Raw genomic sequence first — 17,146 nt, 5'->3', positions numbered from 1 at the left:
GCGACATAATGCACACCTTATGGTGCAAACACCGTGTTAGTGATTGTAGCTTATGAGTGTGGTAACAAAGTATCTTAATAGGAGATTTTGATACAAATATTTACATGTAAGTTCATCAAGAATTACATGGACTGGTTTAAATAGTTCTAGACCACATAACACCCTTTCAACTGAAATTAGGTGTTCACGGATGTGGTATACCCATCTAAGTGATTGTTTGATCAATTAGGGATATGTGAATAAATTATGCTGTTTACGTGTTCATTAAGAAGTATTTTGAACTTGTTTAGAGTTGCAATCTATGTCGATGACATAATCTTACTAAGGCCTGGTTTGGTACTGAGGTGGTCTGAAAAAAGCTAGTATAAAAAAAAGCTGGGAGTTGTTTTTGTGTTTGGTAAACATTTAGCTTCAGCTTTTTTTCACAGTTTTGAGTGAAAAAAAGCCAAAAACAAGAAGCTGCAAAACCCAGCTTTGAAAAACCGGCTTTTTTCACATCTGTTTTACATAAAAGTTTACCAAACACTATAATACTACTTTTTTTTTTCAAAAGCACTTTTACAAAAAGGTTTACCAAACACTCTGCTACTTTATTTCACAGCTGCTTATTCTCACAGTACAGCAGAAGCAACTTTTTTTTTCAAAGCACAGCAATACCAAACCAGCCCTAAGACTCTCGAAGAGCATGAGAAAACTGCCTTGTACCTGAAGTCGGAATTTGAGAACAATGATCTTGGAAAAACTTGTGTCATGCCTTGACTTGAAGTTTGAGCATTGTTCTGATTGTTTTTTGGTCCACCTATCAAACCACATCCAAAAGGTGTTGATTTTGAGTACACCCATGATCATCCATATGCACGATGCATATGAGACTCTTAAAGAGGCTTTGGAACCCAAAGTTTCACATCTAAATTCAACTTACACTTTTTTTATACTCAGCTCATTGCATAAGGTAGGACATCTCATTCATTATTGATTTGTTGGTAAAGATGCAACATTACAGTTACACACTGGTAATGGATTGGTATTAGTGATGTTTTTCCATTACTGCAAATTTGGGCTTATCCTTATGCATCTTGAGCGGATCCAACCTCTCTGATCCTCGGATGATGTTTGCCTTTTTGTTATGTTGACATCGGCTTCTCATCAAACCCGCACAAGAGACGTTTTCAAATGTTTATGTCTTTACCGTTATAAAGTAGGGCAATATCTTGGAGGTTCACATAATTGACCTTATTTTCAATGTTTTCGAACCATGACTTGTTCATTACCCTACACAACGCACACGTGTACATGGGAGTTGTTCGAAGCATTATGCCACATGTATCCACCCATTGTTGAGTCCTAACAACGATCCATGAAGACCATGCTGCTTATCTCGACTAGACAATTCAATGAAGTCAACGCCAAGCTTATTATGTATAACTTATCATCAAAGCATTAGAAGCCTCAGGTTAAGTAGATTAGAATCCAAAACTACCTCGTCGATCTCTTCATGAAGTTACAGCCAATGTCTACCTGTCAAAAGCTTACCAAGGAATTGGATTGCTTACCTTATCTCATTTGCAACGCTTGTAGTTCTCAAGGGAGCATCTTAAAGTATACTCACTTGACCTCAATGTATTTTTTTTTTTCCTTAGATTAGGACCATTTTCCCATTAGGTTTTTGCTAACCTGATAAGGTTTTGATAAGGCACCCACATCGGGATGGTCATAACCTAGTGTACATTTTCTACTACTTAATGTAACTTGAAGATGTCAAGTGACAACATTGCATTAACTCACCTTTTTATTCTTTAGACTGTTTGTCCCACTGGGTTTACCATAGTAGGGTTTGGTGAGACTATCTCCTTATATGCACCCTTAATTTGAGACTCACGTATGCATTGTATGTGCCAAATGAGACTGACAACAACAACATCTCCTAATCATGACGATCTTGATATGACTACTTCTTAAGTTGTATAAGTCAAAGGGGACTATTGTGAATCGTACTTTATAACTTACGTGGTTGTGTAAACTAATGGCGCGTTTATGTAACTGTAATCAAAATAGAGGAATTGGATTGAGGAAGAATTGAATTGAAGAGGAATTGGATTGATAAGGAGTTAGAATCGAATTACTGTTGAAACTGTTTACCTAAATGTTCTAGAATCAGAGTATGAATGAACTTTAATTCATATAAGTTGTTTACTAATTCAGATGAATCAGAATATAAATCAATAAGATTACTGAAATGCCCTTATTGTTTTTTGTTTTATTTTATCCTATATTTATTTTTAATAACATTTTAGTTAGGAGTTAAGATCAAAGAGCAAACATTTAACAAATATTTTTACATTTTAGTACCCTGTAGAAGCACATCTATCTCTATTTGATTTTAAGAATAAAAAAAACATTTCATAAAATAATTTATTAAAGAGAAAAATAAATTGCAATAAGTAGTAAGAAGAAAAGAGGTCAGAGCCCTCTTTGGTTCTCAAAACAGGACGGTCTCCATCTTCAAGGAAAAAAAAAAATTTCTCCGTCCTCTTTGGTTCTCAAAATAGAGGTGCGAAGGAACCCATATCTCTCTATTATTCTGGGTTTTGTTAGAAACTTGATTCTCATGATTGTTTTGATTTGTATCATTGTATGTGGTTTTGTATTTGTTTGCACCGCCATCGCCGTTGGAGCTCACCGTGAGTTAATAAAGATGAAATTGCAGGACTCTGTGATGGGTTGGAAAGGTGAAGTTGTTGGGGTACTTTCAGATTAGCCAAAAATCATGAGGGTCGTTTCGGTATAAAAGTTAGAATCCGGATGAAGAGTTTCTAGGAATCCAAATACCGGGTCTCTCCTAAGAATCCAAATCCGAGAATTTCCGTAGTGTGAGTCCGGGTTTTAGATGGGCTCCATGTGTTTTTTATTTCCTAAAATTTTAGTAGACTATGGAATCCTTTCAATTGGAAATGATTCCTTTTCATTTCATTCCAACCTCGGTTGGTAAACACGCTATTAGAGTAGTAATCCTAATAGGATTTGGAAATTAAATTCTTATAGATTTTGTATTACTTGTAAGGCAAGAAAGTCCATCATGATTAATATAAAATTATAAATAAAGACACTAGGCATGAGAAATTACACACAATTTTTCAAGCCCTTCTCACATTCTCTATTCTCTAGTCCATGTACGCTTTATTTTCTCTCTCAATAATTAGTTTCACAACAATATTATCATTAAAAAAGAAGCATGCTTGTTTGATATCTAGCATGTTAGAGAAACTAATATAGCATGTTAGAGATTTACAAATTAGAAAAGAGCGTGATTTTATATAGTAAAATGAAATGCAAAAAAATAGAAATTGGTATATGGCCAAACCGGCCAAACCAAACTGCACAATAATATTTTGGTTTGGTTTGATTCAGTTAAGGTTTTAGTTAAAATCGAACCGATTCATTTATAAAATAGTTATTGGTTCGCTCACTGTTTAAGCTCGAAGTCCATCTACAGCTCACCCAAACAGCGGTCGGATCTGGCAAAAGAACAGAAGAAAAAAGGAAAATGTCTTCTCTCGATGCCTTTTCATCTAATTTGTAATTTAAACAGTTGAAATTTGATCAAACAGTTACAGTTATTATCATTTTTAAATGGACATCTTGTTTGTAATCGTTTGATCAAATTTTAACAGTTCAAATTTCGAGTTAGGTGGATTAGGTAGAAGGAAATCCGGAGAGGATTCATTTCCAAAAAAAAATCACAAAGAGCATCTTCCCCATAGATGTCTTAGGTGGAGATGTCGCTGTGCATATTTTAGATAAAAAAATCTTTCCAACCAAAAAATTATTTATCCTTTACTTGTGAGTGAGAGGTTTTATGTTTGATTCTCGTCAAAAGTAAATTTAAACCCCATTATTGCTAACTAAAGCTAAGTCCACTGATTCTCTTAATATACAAAATATTGTTTAGGCAAAAAAAAAAAAAAAGAACGGGATTTGGCTGTTGAAAAATTAGCAGCAGCCCTTATTGATGACCAATCACAGTTGAACATGTGTCTAAATTGTTAATTTTTTACTTACAATTTAAATATGTATCCAGCTGATTGGTCATCAGAATGTTTTTCAGCTGCGAAGTTCTTTAAAAAAAAAAATCAAATGTCAAATTTAATTTTATTTAATTTTAATGGTAGATCTTTAAACCCACTCTCTCTCTCAAATCAAACGTTCCTCTCTTCTCTTCTTCCTTTGCCGCCGGCCTTCTTATTCCTTCACAGTTCGCCGCAGTTGCCATGGCTTACTCAGAGGTACTCTCTCTCTCTCTCTCTCTCTCAAATACGTGTGTAAACGTATTACATTCGAATTTTGATTCAGTGGGTCGTGGTGTTTCTGCGTTGAGTATAATGGGAAAGCTTAATTCTTGAAGTGTGAAAAGTTCAATGACAAATGATTCAATTCCCCATTCATGAGGAACAAATAGAAATAGTGTGAGGAAAGAGTAAAAGGAAGGCAAAAGAAAAACGAGAAGGAGAAGAAGAGAGAGAGAGAGAGAGAGAGAGAGAGAGAGAGAGAGAGAGAGAGAGAGAGAGAGAGAACTGGGAAAGAACTAGAGAAATTCATGGCATTTTAATGCTACTGGAATGATAATTTCAATCATACCAAGATGATATCATATATGGATGCTAAGGGTCAAGTGTGCGATTCACATGGCTCAACAAGGCTATGCGTGACCCCTGATTTTCACACCTTTGATACCCTTTGTTCTTGATTTTTGAGAATGCAGGTCAGGAATTCAATAATCTGTGGGGAAATTAGTGGTCAAGCTGGGTTATGGTGGTAGTTATGAGGTTGTTGTTGAGGTTGATAGTGAGTAGGATTGTTGTTTTAAGTAGGTTAACCTTGTTCATGGAACCCCTGGAGTACTTGTCCATTGTGCTGTTCTATTTCATTTTCTTTAATAGTTGTTCCCTATAAAAATGAGCAAAGACTTAAGAGCTCATGTATCAGTCAATATATCTTTTATGAATGGCTTGACATGGTGTGTCTTACTGTTGATATCCTATCTAATGAGTCCAGTCCTTATTAGATTACTTCTGAAACATAAGACAACCACCAACCCAAATAGTTAACCGATTAGTCAAGGCTGAGAAATGATCCATGCAAATCTCTCCAATGCAGCCGGAAATTATCAAAAGCCAAAAGACTGGTGAGGGCTGCAAATCCCATGTATTCTCTCACTAACTTTGCCTTTTGGTATTAGTACCAACGGAATTGGGACCCACCATTAAGTTATGCTGGACAATTGAAAATGACAACTTGGTTTTACAAGATGATAGAAAATGCTTTTGTTACACTGGATTAACTAGTGCATAATGTTTCAAATTATTCCGTCTGTAGCAGTTAAGTAGTGACCTTTTCAACTTAAATTTAGGTAAAGGTCAAAGAGATGCAGATCCTGGAATATGTCAGTTGCTTGAGAAGAAGGAAGGCCTGTTCCGGCAGAAAATGATGGGCAAAAGGGTTAATTATGCTTGTCGGTCTGTCATATCCCCAGATCCCTATTTGGCTGTTGATGAGATTGGAATTCCTCTGTATTTTGCAACGAGATTAACATATCGTGAGGTAAGGTTGACTTTGGCTTTGTGGCTTCAGCTGAGCATCAATGCTTTTTCTTAAATTAATGTCGAAATTACTGCAGAGAGTTACACCATGGAATGTTGGCAAGTTGAGGAATGCTATTGTCAATGGTCCGGACATCCATCCTGGAGCTACACAGTATGTTGATAAGTCCTCTGTGAAGATGTTGAGACAAAACCGTAGCGAATGCATTTCAATGGCAAGAAAATTACCTTCTTCAAAAGGAGTTGCTACACAACATGGAAAAGGCTCTGATAGTAGCTATGAAAACAAAGTTGTTTTTCGTCACTTGCAGGATGGGGACGTTGTGCTTGTCAATTGACAGGTATTGCTTCATTGAATTTCGTATGTATAATGTCCTATGCATATATCGTGACGAGGAGTTTTATATCCAGGCTGATTATGACCATGATGGTATGAAGTAGTTGGTATGGTGCTACCATATTAGTGAATAAATTGCGTACTTTGTTTGTCTTCCTTTTACATATAAAGGAAAGAAGTTTTGTATTGGTCCAAAAGAGCATTATCAAATAGTTGAATGTTTGTTCATTTTCAATAAGTGGTCACATATGGGGCCGTATGTATAAATGTTTGTCTTCCTCCACTAAAGCTAAACGTATATGGTGGACCAGTGGTAGGCTTTATATTGCAATAATGAGATTCTAGTTGGCATTAAATAAAAAATTATGGTATTATATTAGATAATAATATTATTGTACATGTTTGAAAGATGAATTCTGCAATTGCACAACGCAAGCAAGGAGAATAGTTATATAGATTCAAATATTTGTTTGTATTCATAGATTAAACATAATAAATGATGTGGTATAGTTGTTAACTTTTACATCAAAAGTTTATTAGGTTAACTTTTCTTTTCTTCTAAAAAATATTGTTTTTCTAATGTAAATTCTGGATTATAATTTGATTAATCATTGGTTTTGTGGTTGAGTGCTTAGTTGAGTTATGTTTCATATTGCAGCCTACACTTCACAAACCCAGTATAATGGCGCATGTAGTTTGTGTATTGAAGGGGGATAAAACAATTCGCATGCACTATGCAAATTGCAGGTTGATATTTCAAACACATGAATCCATATAAATCTTAATAGTTGTTTACATATTCGCTCCCTGAAGTTTGATTTTGGCTTTCATATGGCAAATTTGATTTAATGTTGTGGTTTCAGTATGTACAATGCTGATTTTGATGGTGACGAAATGAATGTTCATTTTCCACAAGATGAAATTTCTCGAGCGGAAGCTTACAATATTGTAAATGCAAATAACCAATATGTAAAGCCTACCAGCGGTGATCCAATCAGAGCCTTGATTCAGGTATTGAAAAATTATTGTGGTAATTGATATGAAACTTCAATAATTTTTATGTTCTTTACTTGTTATATCTTGATCAATAACACCAATGCTTCTTTAAATATTTACTTATGGTTTATTCTTTTGAAAATTTCAGGACCATGTCATAAGTGCTGTCCTCCTTACAAAGAAAGATACCTTTTTGCGCTGGGAGGAATTTAATCAGCTTCTTTATAGTTTGTGTGTTTCAACCTGTCAGTCAGATGCTATGTCTGGCAAACCAGATCAAAAAGATTTGATGTGTAACATTGAAGGCACAATGCAGCCCCTTCTTCCTGCTATTTGGAAACCAGAGCATCTTTGGACGGGAAAACACGTTATTTTAAATTTACTCAGCAAATTTGTAGTAGAAGAGTCAAAATGTGATTTCCACTGAAATCTGGTTGAATTTCTGTTTTTTTAACGCATAACGTTTTGTTATGTCCGTGGATTATTAAATGTATACCTGTCTTCTCCTTTTCTTTCATTTATTGAATGTTAATAGTACTATTGTGATGTTCCTGGACTTTGAATTTTAAACTCAATCTCTCTTCTTTCCAGGTCATCACTGCCTTGCTAAATCATATTACTAGGGGTTCTCCGCCAGTTACTGTAGAAAGGGATGCAAAAATCCCTCGTGGTTTTTTTAACTGTAATCTTGAAGAAGAAACCAAGCGAAGAAAAACAAGCTGGTGAATGTGGATCACAGAAGGAGAAGAAACCAGGCAAAATAGTAGATACCGATAAATCAAAGGACACTGGGGTTGCAGATGAGAACAGTTTATTAATTTATAAAAACAATTTGGTGTGCGGCGTGATTGACAAGGCGCAGTTTGGTGCTCATGGTTTGGTCCATACAGTGCAGGAGCTCTATGGTTCAAATGCTGCAGGAATATTGCTTTCTGTATTGAGTCATTTATTTACTGTTTATTTGCAGGTTAGTTGGGTTCAATATTTGTTTTGCTGTTATGTTGTTAATTATATTTCCTGTTTAGCCTTAATTTAGATTTCTATTGGTTGGTTGGTTCAGATGCATGGGTTCACATGCAGGGTTGATGATCTTCTGGTAATGCTGAGCAAAGACACCAAAATGAAGGAACAACTGGAAAGTTGTGAAGAGATTGGTGAAAAGTTTTCCGTGATTTCATCGAGGTCGAAGATGATAATGAAAAAGGTATGCCATTGTTCTGAAAAGCTACATAGCGAACATTTTTATGTCCAAAACATATATAGGTTGATGATTGTGAGGTCATTGTACAAAATGAGAGATATAGGCTTACTTGACAAATGCTTCCATTCTGTGACTTCACAGAATTTTCTGATATTTTTCATTCCTCCAAGTTCATCACTTTTCTAATCCAATTTACCTTTAACGGTCTTGTTAATCTCAAGCATGGATAGAATTTGTCTCTCCTAAAAATAACAACCATTTCTGGAGTTCTTAAGATGTCCTAATGTTTTGAGGTAGGATGGTAGAATTTTTCTTGGCCACTAGTGGCAACAAAGTTCTTGTTAATTAAGGGTTAGATTAGAGGGAGGGGACTGCGAACGTCCATCCCACGAAGCACCAGGGAACCATACATTTCTCCCGGAGATCATGAGCGAAGACGTGTCGAAGTGAAAGCCCCTGGGATTATTGAACGTAAATCTGTCCACGAGCCTAAGCAAGTAGCTTTTATTTGGGAATAGGCTGGAAGTAAAGCTGTATGAGTTGAATTCTTTTACACCCAAGTCCAAGCCATCTCATTGTTTGGCAACAGAATCAGCCAAACTGCGCCAGCTTACCCATCTCTATAGCCCCATAGTCAAGACTAAGCCCATACCCAAACTGCAGATGCATATGTTATTGTTGTACCTAATGTATATAGTATCTTCACTTTCAGCTTCAGTTAAAACTTAAAACATGGGAGATCAGAGTATTTAATCTGAATTTTCTTATGAAAAATGGTACTAATAGTTACTAGGGTAGCTTCAATTCAAATAATTTAAAATGCCATTCAATATCAATCTATAGTCTGTTCAGACAGAGCATTTCAATCTGAAGAAAAACTTTGTTGAAATGAAGATCTATAATTTCTGATCAGTCTTTCTTTCTTAAGTTGTCACACCTTGTGTTTTCCCCCACTTTTCTCAGTTCATTTGTTTTAAAGAATGCTTGATGTCTTGATGAAATTTGCAGATCTTGTGGCACTGCAAATGAACATTGAAAAATTTATACGGAGTAATGGAGAATCTGCCTTGGCAGCCTTGGATATGAGAATGATTAGTCAGCTTAATAACAAGACCTCCAACTCTGACGTCTTCAAACAATTATTTTTGAAAGGGTTATCAAAACCATCAGTTAAGAATTGTATCTATCTTATGACTACATCTGGGGCTAAAGGTAGTGTGGTAAGTTTCTAGTGCTAGCTTTGTACTTTATTCTTGTTATGAGTTATGTGCAGCATGATAGTGCAGTATCAGAATACTAAGAGTAAGTTATGTTTTTGGCATTATTATAATCAGATATGTATAGGTGACATAACAGAAATGTATTACGACATTTATTGGATAAACGTACCTTAATGATTTTTCAAGTTACTAGTATGAAAATGCAAGGGATGTATTCAATGTCATAGGTAATCAATATCGTAATATATCTTTGAAGGATGACATATTGAACTTTAAATTGCTTTTCCCACAAAAAATTTAAATGTTTTCTCCCTCCTTACAAGATATGCTTCCTGTTAAGAAATAGTTATTACATGATAAGGTGGATAATCATTTGTAGCTTATGTGTATTATTTACATATATGCATTAGTTATGAGTAATTTTTTTCCTCGTTTCCTTTTAATCATGTGTATATCCTGATCATGATTTGTTAGGTTATTATTATCAATTTCATCAATTATTTAATATTTTATTTTCATCATCATGTGCAAAGTAATGTTAGTATATGCTAGATATATATATGATATCTATGAAGCATGAATAAAGAAAGGTCTGATGTACTCAATATTGATAAGCCGATAATTCTCATGGGTATGCATTGGACACTACAAATGCGCATCTCATTGACTTTTTGGAATGACCTCTGGATGCAACGTCGATTCTTAAGATTTTTATGAAAAAGGGTTCAGCTCAGGGTGCTTTCAAAGAATTTTTTAAACTTTTTTTCTTTGTTAAGAGAAAAGGAAAAAGGAAAAAATATATTCTCTGTGTTATATATTTTATATTCTATATGTAACATAAATATATATTTATAGATTATTCTATTGTTTTGAGCCCTGCGATACTCATATCTTAGTTTGTGGATAATTGTAGTTCCCTGTCGCATCATATCATGTAAAGCATATCAGAGCAACACAGTAGAGTAGTTATGTTCAAACGGAGCTACCTAACGTGTACTTATCTGTAAGCTACTTGTTGTTATCTGTTTGGTAGAATTATTCAAGAAACTTTACAAAGAAATTTTGCACGTATGTATTTAATGTTTTTTACCTTTTTGATTAGGCCAATCTCCAACAAATAACTTCGTATTTGGGTCAGCAAGAGTTAGAGGGCAAACAGGTGCCTCAAATGGTTTATGGAAAGACATTACCGTGCTTTGACCCATGGGATTGGTCATCTCGATTTGGTGGCTTTATTATTGATCGTTTTCTTACTGGTCTTCACACTTAGGAGTATTATTTCCATTGCATGGCTGGTCGTGAAGGGTAATTTAGATCTCTTTTCTCAACCCTTATCTAGGTTATCTTTTGGAGAAATGATCATCCTTTCTGTTCATTTCCCTTTTACTTTTGTCACACAAAAATATAAGATGCTATTTCTTTGTTAATGGAAGTTAAAAGCTTTATGACACTACAATTGTACCTGACACGCAGTTGTCTTGCCTGAAATATCATAGTGCTGCTGAATGAAAAGGTTTAAACTCTGGTTTTTGGTCATAGTTGAGATCAAGCAAACAGATTGTAATTTATTGGGTTATGACTGATAACTCGGTCTCTTTTTCCCTTGGGGAAGTGGGAGAAAAGAAGGAAGCGATTATTGATTCTCTGTTTTCAAACTTTTCCTTCAGCCACTTCGTGCATGTATAATTGGATTTTTTTTTTTTTTTTTTTTTTTCAAAAGAAAGGTCAATAATTATTTTGAGAATCTTAGTATCAAATTGTTTGTAGTCCAGACTGTCCAGTCCGGAGAAATTCAAACCCATTATTGCAATTTTTTGTTTATAACTTTCTCTTACAAACCAGACCTCGTTCACGTGTATCGTTGAATTAGGTCATCCTCCATAATAGGATCACTTTGACTTATGCTTACATGGGGTGTTTCTGCGCACTTATGTGCAGTACATCAGGTAGGATGAGATAGCATCTCTAGAAACATAGGTAGGTCTTAACCTCCTCCTGCTTGAGGTTTAGGAGTACATTAAGTTATTCGGTGGAGAGCAATTTTTTTCCCTTTGTTTACCTGGCCAATCAAATAGAACTCAGGTGTACTGTATGCTTAGTTCACATTTGAATGATTGTTTTTCTTTCCCCTTTTTTTAACTACGATCTTTATACTGCTAGGTTGGTCGATACAAGCTGTCAAAACATCTCGCAGTGGGTACCTGCAAAGGTGCCAAATAACAAATCTTGAGTGCCTAAAAAGTTTGTTATGACCATACTGTCTGTGATGCTGATGGTTCCATTGTTCAATTTCATTATGGAGAAGATGGTGTTGATGTCCATTTGACAAACTTCCTTAAAAAATTTGACTCCCTGGCAGAATTTGTTTTCATTTTTATAAATCCGTAAATTCAATTATGCATTTGCTTCTGTACAAACCGTTTTTTAATTATTTATTTGCTATCTATTGACTTTTTTTTTCTCAGAATAAAGAAATGTTCCAGAACAAATTCCATCGTCAAATCAATAAATTTGATCCTTACATTGCAGAGCAGCCTTCAGCTCTCAAAGATAAAGCAGAGAAGTTCGTGCATGATTTGTCCTTGAAGGAGGAAAGTCATAACTTATTCAGCCAAGCGGATTTCTTGAAGTTAATGGAGCACAAATAGCTCTGTAGTCTTGCTCAACCTGGAGAACCAGTTGGTGTTCTTGCTGCTCAGTCAGTAGGAGAACCTTCAACTCAGATGACGTAAGTTTCATGTCATTTTGAATTCTGCTCATTGGTTAAGGGTTAATTACTCCAATGCCTACATAGTACTTGTTTACGTTCTGTATCTAGAGTGAATGTTACATAGGCTTAATAACTATTTGACCCTGAAAGTTGTGGTGACACCCCTAAAAGTCACTTTGGGTCACTTTACCCCTGAGTTCACATTTTGCTTAAAACAATGCTGTTTGGAATCTAATGGTAGGAGCCGCTTTTAGCATTAGCTAGATTTTCCTTTCTACTTTGTTTTTTGTCTCATTGATGTGGCAATCACTTCCTCTTTAATCCTATTTTCTGAGCAATAATCCATTTTTCAAAAAAAAAAAAAAAAAGAAAAAGAAAAAAAAGTCTGTATCTATGTTTCTTTTATTGTACAATGAAATGAGTCTAGTTATGTTTCTTTTATTAATGTTGATAATTATCTTTTGCTTATTGTTTTCAGACTGAATACTTTCCATCTTGCCGGAAGAGGTGAAATGAATGTGACCCTTGGAATCCCTCATCTTCAAGAGATTTTGATGACTGCTGCAAATGAGATTAAGACTCCGGTTATGACATGTCCATTGCAAAAAGGGAGATCAAAGTGAGTCCTTAATTCGTTCTGATGAACGACTTTTGTTTTTTATTTAATTTTTAAATTAATTTTTTTTTATAGTGTCATTGATCTTGAAGTAAACTTTTCCAACATTACAGATTGATTCTTATAAATTTCAAGGGGATTGCCACAAACTATGTAAAAACTTGTTTTTACTGAAAGCTCTTATTCATGGTTAAAGTGAGGGTAGGTTATGGGAAGGCTTCATTCTATCTCAACCAAGGTTCTAAAAGGCACTTGGTGCTAGTCAAACAGCGGGTAGGGGCTTAGCGCCTCGGGTACTAGGCGGGTCTAGGCGGATGATGGCTAGGCAGTTGTTATTGTTATTAGCACTCCAAAAATATCATTCTACAGTCCTCACAAGTGTATTTTTCTTTCTAATTATAGAAAGTTTAGAGCGCAAAATGAGATTTTTGGAGTGCCAATAACAATTCTCATAAATTTATTATGTATCATATAGATAAGTGTCTACCTAAGAAAATACATCATTGTATTACAAAACATAAATTGCAAAATAGAATGATATGTAAATTATAAACTACTAGAACATATTGAGATATGGGAACAAACATATAATGAGTGTTCACCCAAGTATCTAACATGTCTCTTACAATTTATCGAAATCATGAAATGCAAATTGGAAGTTATCTATTTTTTGTCTAAGTGAGAATTGTGACCCTAAGCCATTTTCTTAAATAAAAAAAAATTAGCAAAAAAGTCACAACCACCCAACCCGCCTAGACCCACCTAGGCCCTCCTATCCTGCGGCCTAGGCGGACGCCTAAGTGGGTTTAGGTGGGATCCTAGGCGAGTCTAGGTGCCCTTTTCTTATATTTTAAATGTCTAAGGATTAATTGCGGCTGTGGCTAGGCACCTAGCGCCTAGGAGGCCCTAGGAAGGGACTTTTAGAACACTGCTCTCAACTCCAATGCAACTTTTATCACAAAGCTATTGTTGGTGATACGTAGTTATACTCATATATGAACCTACTTTATTTTGCTTCAGTTGAATATTAAAATGTGCATCTCATCCTTTGTTCTATAAAAGTTGCTTGCACTCGACAAAGTCAAAATTAACCCTTATTTTATAGACAAAGGATTATTGGAAGAGGGTTTCTGGGAGAAAAATAAAAGAAGGTAGTTGACCTTGCGGGGAAAAGGATTGCCTATGATTAAGGAGGTGCCAGAAAATGGTGTTTATTGATGGGATTTGTTCTCATTAGAAGAGCTTATGTATTTGAATTTCTCAGTGTTTATTGTTGCTGAACCCTGCTGTGATTGTGTTATCCAATTGTTGAACTTTAATGATTTACATGTCCTCTTGTTTTTTGTCACTTGGAAACGTTTATAGACAGTACGGCGACCATGTGTTGTATTTATGGACTTTGAACCACTGTATTGTTATATGCAGGGAGGAAACTCAGCATCTAGCTGATAAGCTGAAGAAGATCACTGTGGCAGACTTAATGGAGTATGGAAGTTACTTTGTTGCCATATGTCCTTCAGGGTCTTGAAACTTGCCGTATTTATAAACTTAAAATGAAACTCCACATACCTGAACATCTTCAAAACATCGTTCAAGATATATCAGAAGATTGGGAGGAAATCCTGGAGGTTATGTTTGTTAGGGTAATGGAAGATGCTATACAAAGTCATGTGCTCTTGCTTTCTAAAATTAGTGGTATAAAAAAATGTCACTGATACACCACAAAAGGGATCAAATGAGACGGATGAAAATATTTCTAAAAGCAGACATCAACATCAGGAAGAAGACGACAACAATGATGGTGCAGATGATGGTGAAGGGGCTGAGGATTTTGGTCTGGATGCACAGAAGCGAAAGCTGCAAGCTTTTGATGAGATGGACTACGAAGATGGATGTGAAGATGAGGTGAGAGATGGGGATCTGACAGATAGAGATGAAGTTGAAAATGATGAGGAGAATGATGTTGAAAATGGTAAGGATGATGCACTTGGGGTTGTAGATGCTGTCGATGAAAAGTCTGAAAGTCCTTTAGAAGAAGCTGGGGACCTGCATAAGCCCAAGTCAAAGGAGATGAACAAATCAGGAGCCACAATTAAAAAGAAGGTCAGAGCACGGTTAGTAAGAAAACAGACTGACATGTCAATATTTGTGTCAGCAAACGGGTTCCACTTTGAGGTCCATTTTAAATTTACGGATGAACCTCGTATTTTGCTGGCTCAGGTATGTTCAGTTTTACTCTTCCTCTTAATTTCATTAGAAAACTTGCCTACATAACACACGCAGCCGTCACCACTTATTGCCATTACCTAACGTTGGATTCTTCCATCTACTTAAACATTGTCATAAGTTATAGAAATTTTAAAATAGCTCCTCCAAAATTGCGTCAACTTATGAGTAAAATTACGATTTGATGTGGTGTTCGGAGTCCCTATTTATTTTATTGTTATACATTCTCTTTCAGCCGTGTTGAAAGCCGTTTGAATTATGTTATGTAGATTGCTCAGCAGACAGCCCAGAAGGTTTGTACGCAAAGATCTGGCAATGTTGCTGACTGCAAACAAATTACTTGTGACAAAAATCAAGTCCTCTTATATGGAAAGGATCCTGAGAATGAACAAAGCTATTCATCCAAGGAAAAAAAAGGAGATGGCAGCTCTGCAGACCACTGGAGTGGATTTCCGTACATTTTGGAAATTGCAAGATGTTCTTGATGTCAGGTATTTATATTCCAATAACATACATGCTATGCTGAACACTTACGGAGTAGAAGCCGCCAGGGAAACTATCATCAGAGAAATTGTGAATGTTTTCAAGTCTTACGGGATATCTGTCAACATTAGGCACCTTACGCTCATAGCTGAGTCTACATGACTCATACGGGTGGTTATCGTCCAATGAATAGTTTGGAGGCATCGCAGAGTCGATATCTCCGTTTAATAAAATGTCTTTTGGGACGGCTTCTAAGTTCATTGTGGAAGTAGCATACCATGGACAGACGGATGACTTGGAAACCCCGTCCGCTAGGATCTGTCTTGGATTGCCAGTCAAGGTGGGTACTGGATGTTTTGATTTGGTGCAGAAGATAGAGGTTTAGCGTAGCTCTTTTGTTATTTGACGTCTTTCTCCCGAACGTACTTTCCCATTTTTGGTGTAGTGGAAACAACAATCTTGGTTTTGTAGGTTTACTTTGGTTTCGATTTCGTCCGTATGGTTTCAATTGTCGAAATAATTGAAATCAAATTGACGACATATCGGTCATAACAATGACACAATGATGATATAACGAGCATGTGCTGAAAATGAATCAGTTCAGCTACCAAATGTTAATAATGGATCAAAGCTTTCATCATTTCTTAACACATTTCTTAAGAGCTTTTGAAAATAATTTTCTTTAAGACTCAAAAACTTGTTTGGTATGAGATTTAAAATTGTTTTAAAACTGGGAACTTAAATTGAACAAAAAGATCCAAAGAGGGGGTCGGAGGAGAGGGAGAAAGAGGAGGAAAGAAAGAAAGAGAGGATCGGAGGTGAGAGAAAGAAGAGAGAGAACTGGAGGAGATAGAGAAAAGGAGAGAGAAAAGAGGAGAGGGGAGGAGAGAAAAAAGAAATAAGTGAGTTTTAAGTTTAAAAACTCTAAAATGTTGTAATTCACAGGCCATTCATTGTGGATGGCCACCTATCCTACTACCAATCCACTGTTCATCCCACCACAATTTTGTCTAAAGCCTTGTCTATAAAATGGATGAGAAGGAGAGCAAATATACAGAGACATACGGCTGGTAGAGGAAGAAGAGAGGAGATAATAGAAAGAGTTATCTTTGTAATCTTATTATTCCAGATTATAATGAAAGCACCATTGATGCCTTGAGGACGTACTCGAGTCACACTAACTGTAGAGGAACCTCGTAAATTTTGTATCTTATTTATTTATTTCATTGCCCACATCGTCAGTTTTACAACACATTATCAGCACGAGAAGCTCTTGTGTCAGTGGAAAGCACAAAGCCACAAATCCTGTTCACCTATGTTGCCTGGAATCTCACAGATAAGAAAATCTTTTCATTTCATCATAAAATCTGTGTACTACTGATTTCCCTAAAGCAAATATATATATGTTGTTGTATGACTGTATATCATCCTTTGTAGAAGCAAAAGAATACAGACTTAAAATTCGTAGAGAATCTGACAACCATATAAACGGCCTCGGAACTCCAACTTGCAGACCTTGGATTGAAATACTTTCCTCTTCAAAGTTGTTCGTACGCCCATTTCAGAAAATTCCAATGGTGCGATCATCACAAATGCCTAAAATACCAAACCAGTTTTCAATTTCCTTAGAAAATTGGGCAAGCACCTTATGAGTACCAAAACTCCATTTCAGTAGCTTAGATCGAAATTATTTCTTCACGAAAGTTGTTCGGTATCCTCTTATCCATATCATACTAAAATTTGAGCTAAATTTAACGGTT

General features: G+C 35.7%; 1 pseudogene; it reads left to right on the top strand.

Moving 5' to 3' along the window:
• Positions 1-5,069: 5,069 nt before the first annotated feature.
• On the top strand, positions 5,070-15,856 carry LOC137713563 (DNA-directed RNA polymerase I subunit 1-like; annotated as a pseudogene).
• The last annotated feature ends 1,290 nt before the right edge of the window (positions 15,857-17,146 follow it).

This window comes from Pyrus communis, chromosome 13 (genome assembly GCF_963583255.1).
Source record: "Pyrus communis chromosome 13, drPyrComm1.1, whole genome shotgun sequence".
Classification (NCBI taxonomy): Eukaryota; Viridiplantae; Streptophyta; class Magnoliopsida; order Rosales; family Rosaceae; genus Pyrus; species Pyrus communis.
Note: the sequence above shows the minus strand (reverse complement) of the source record. Positions and strands in the feature narration are given on the sequence as shown.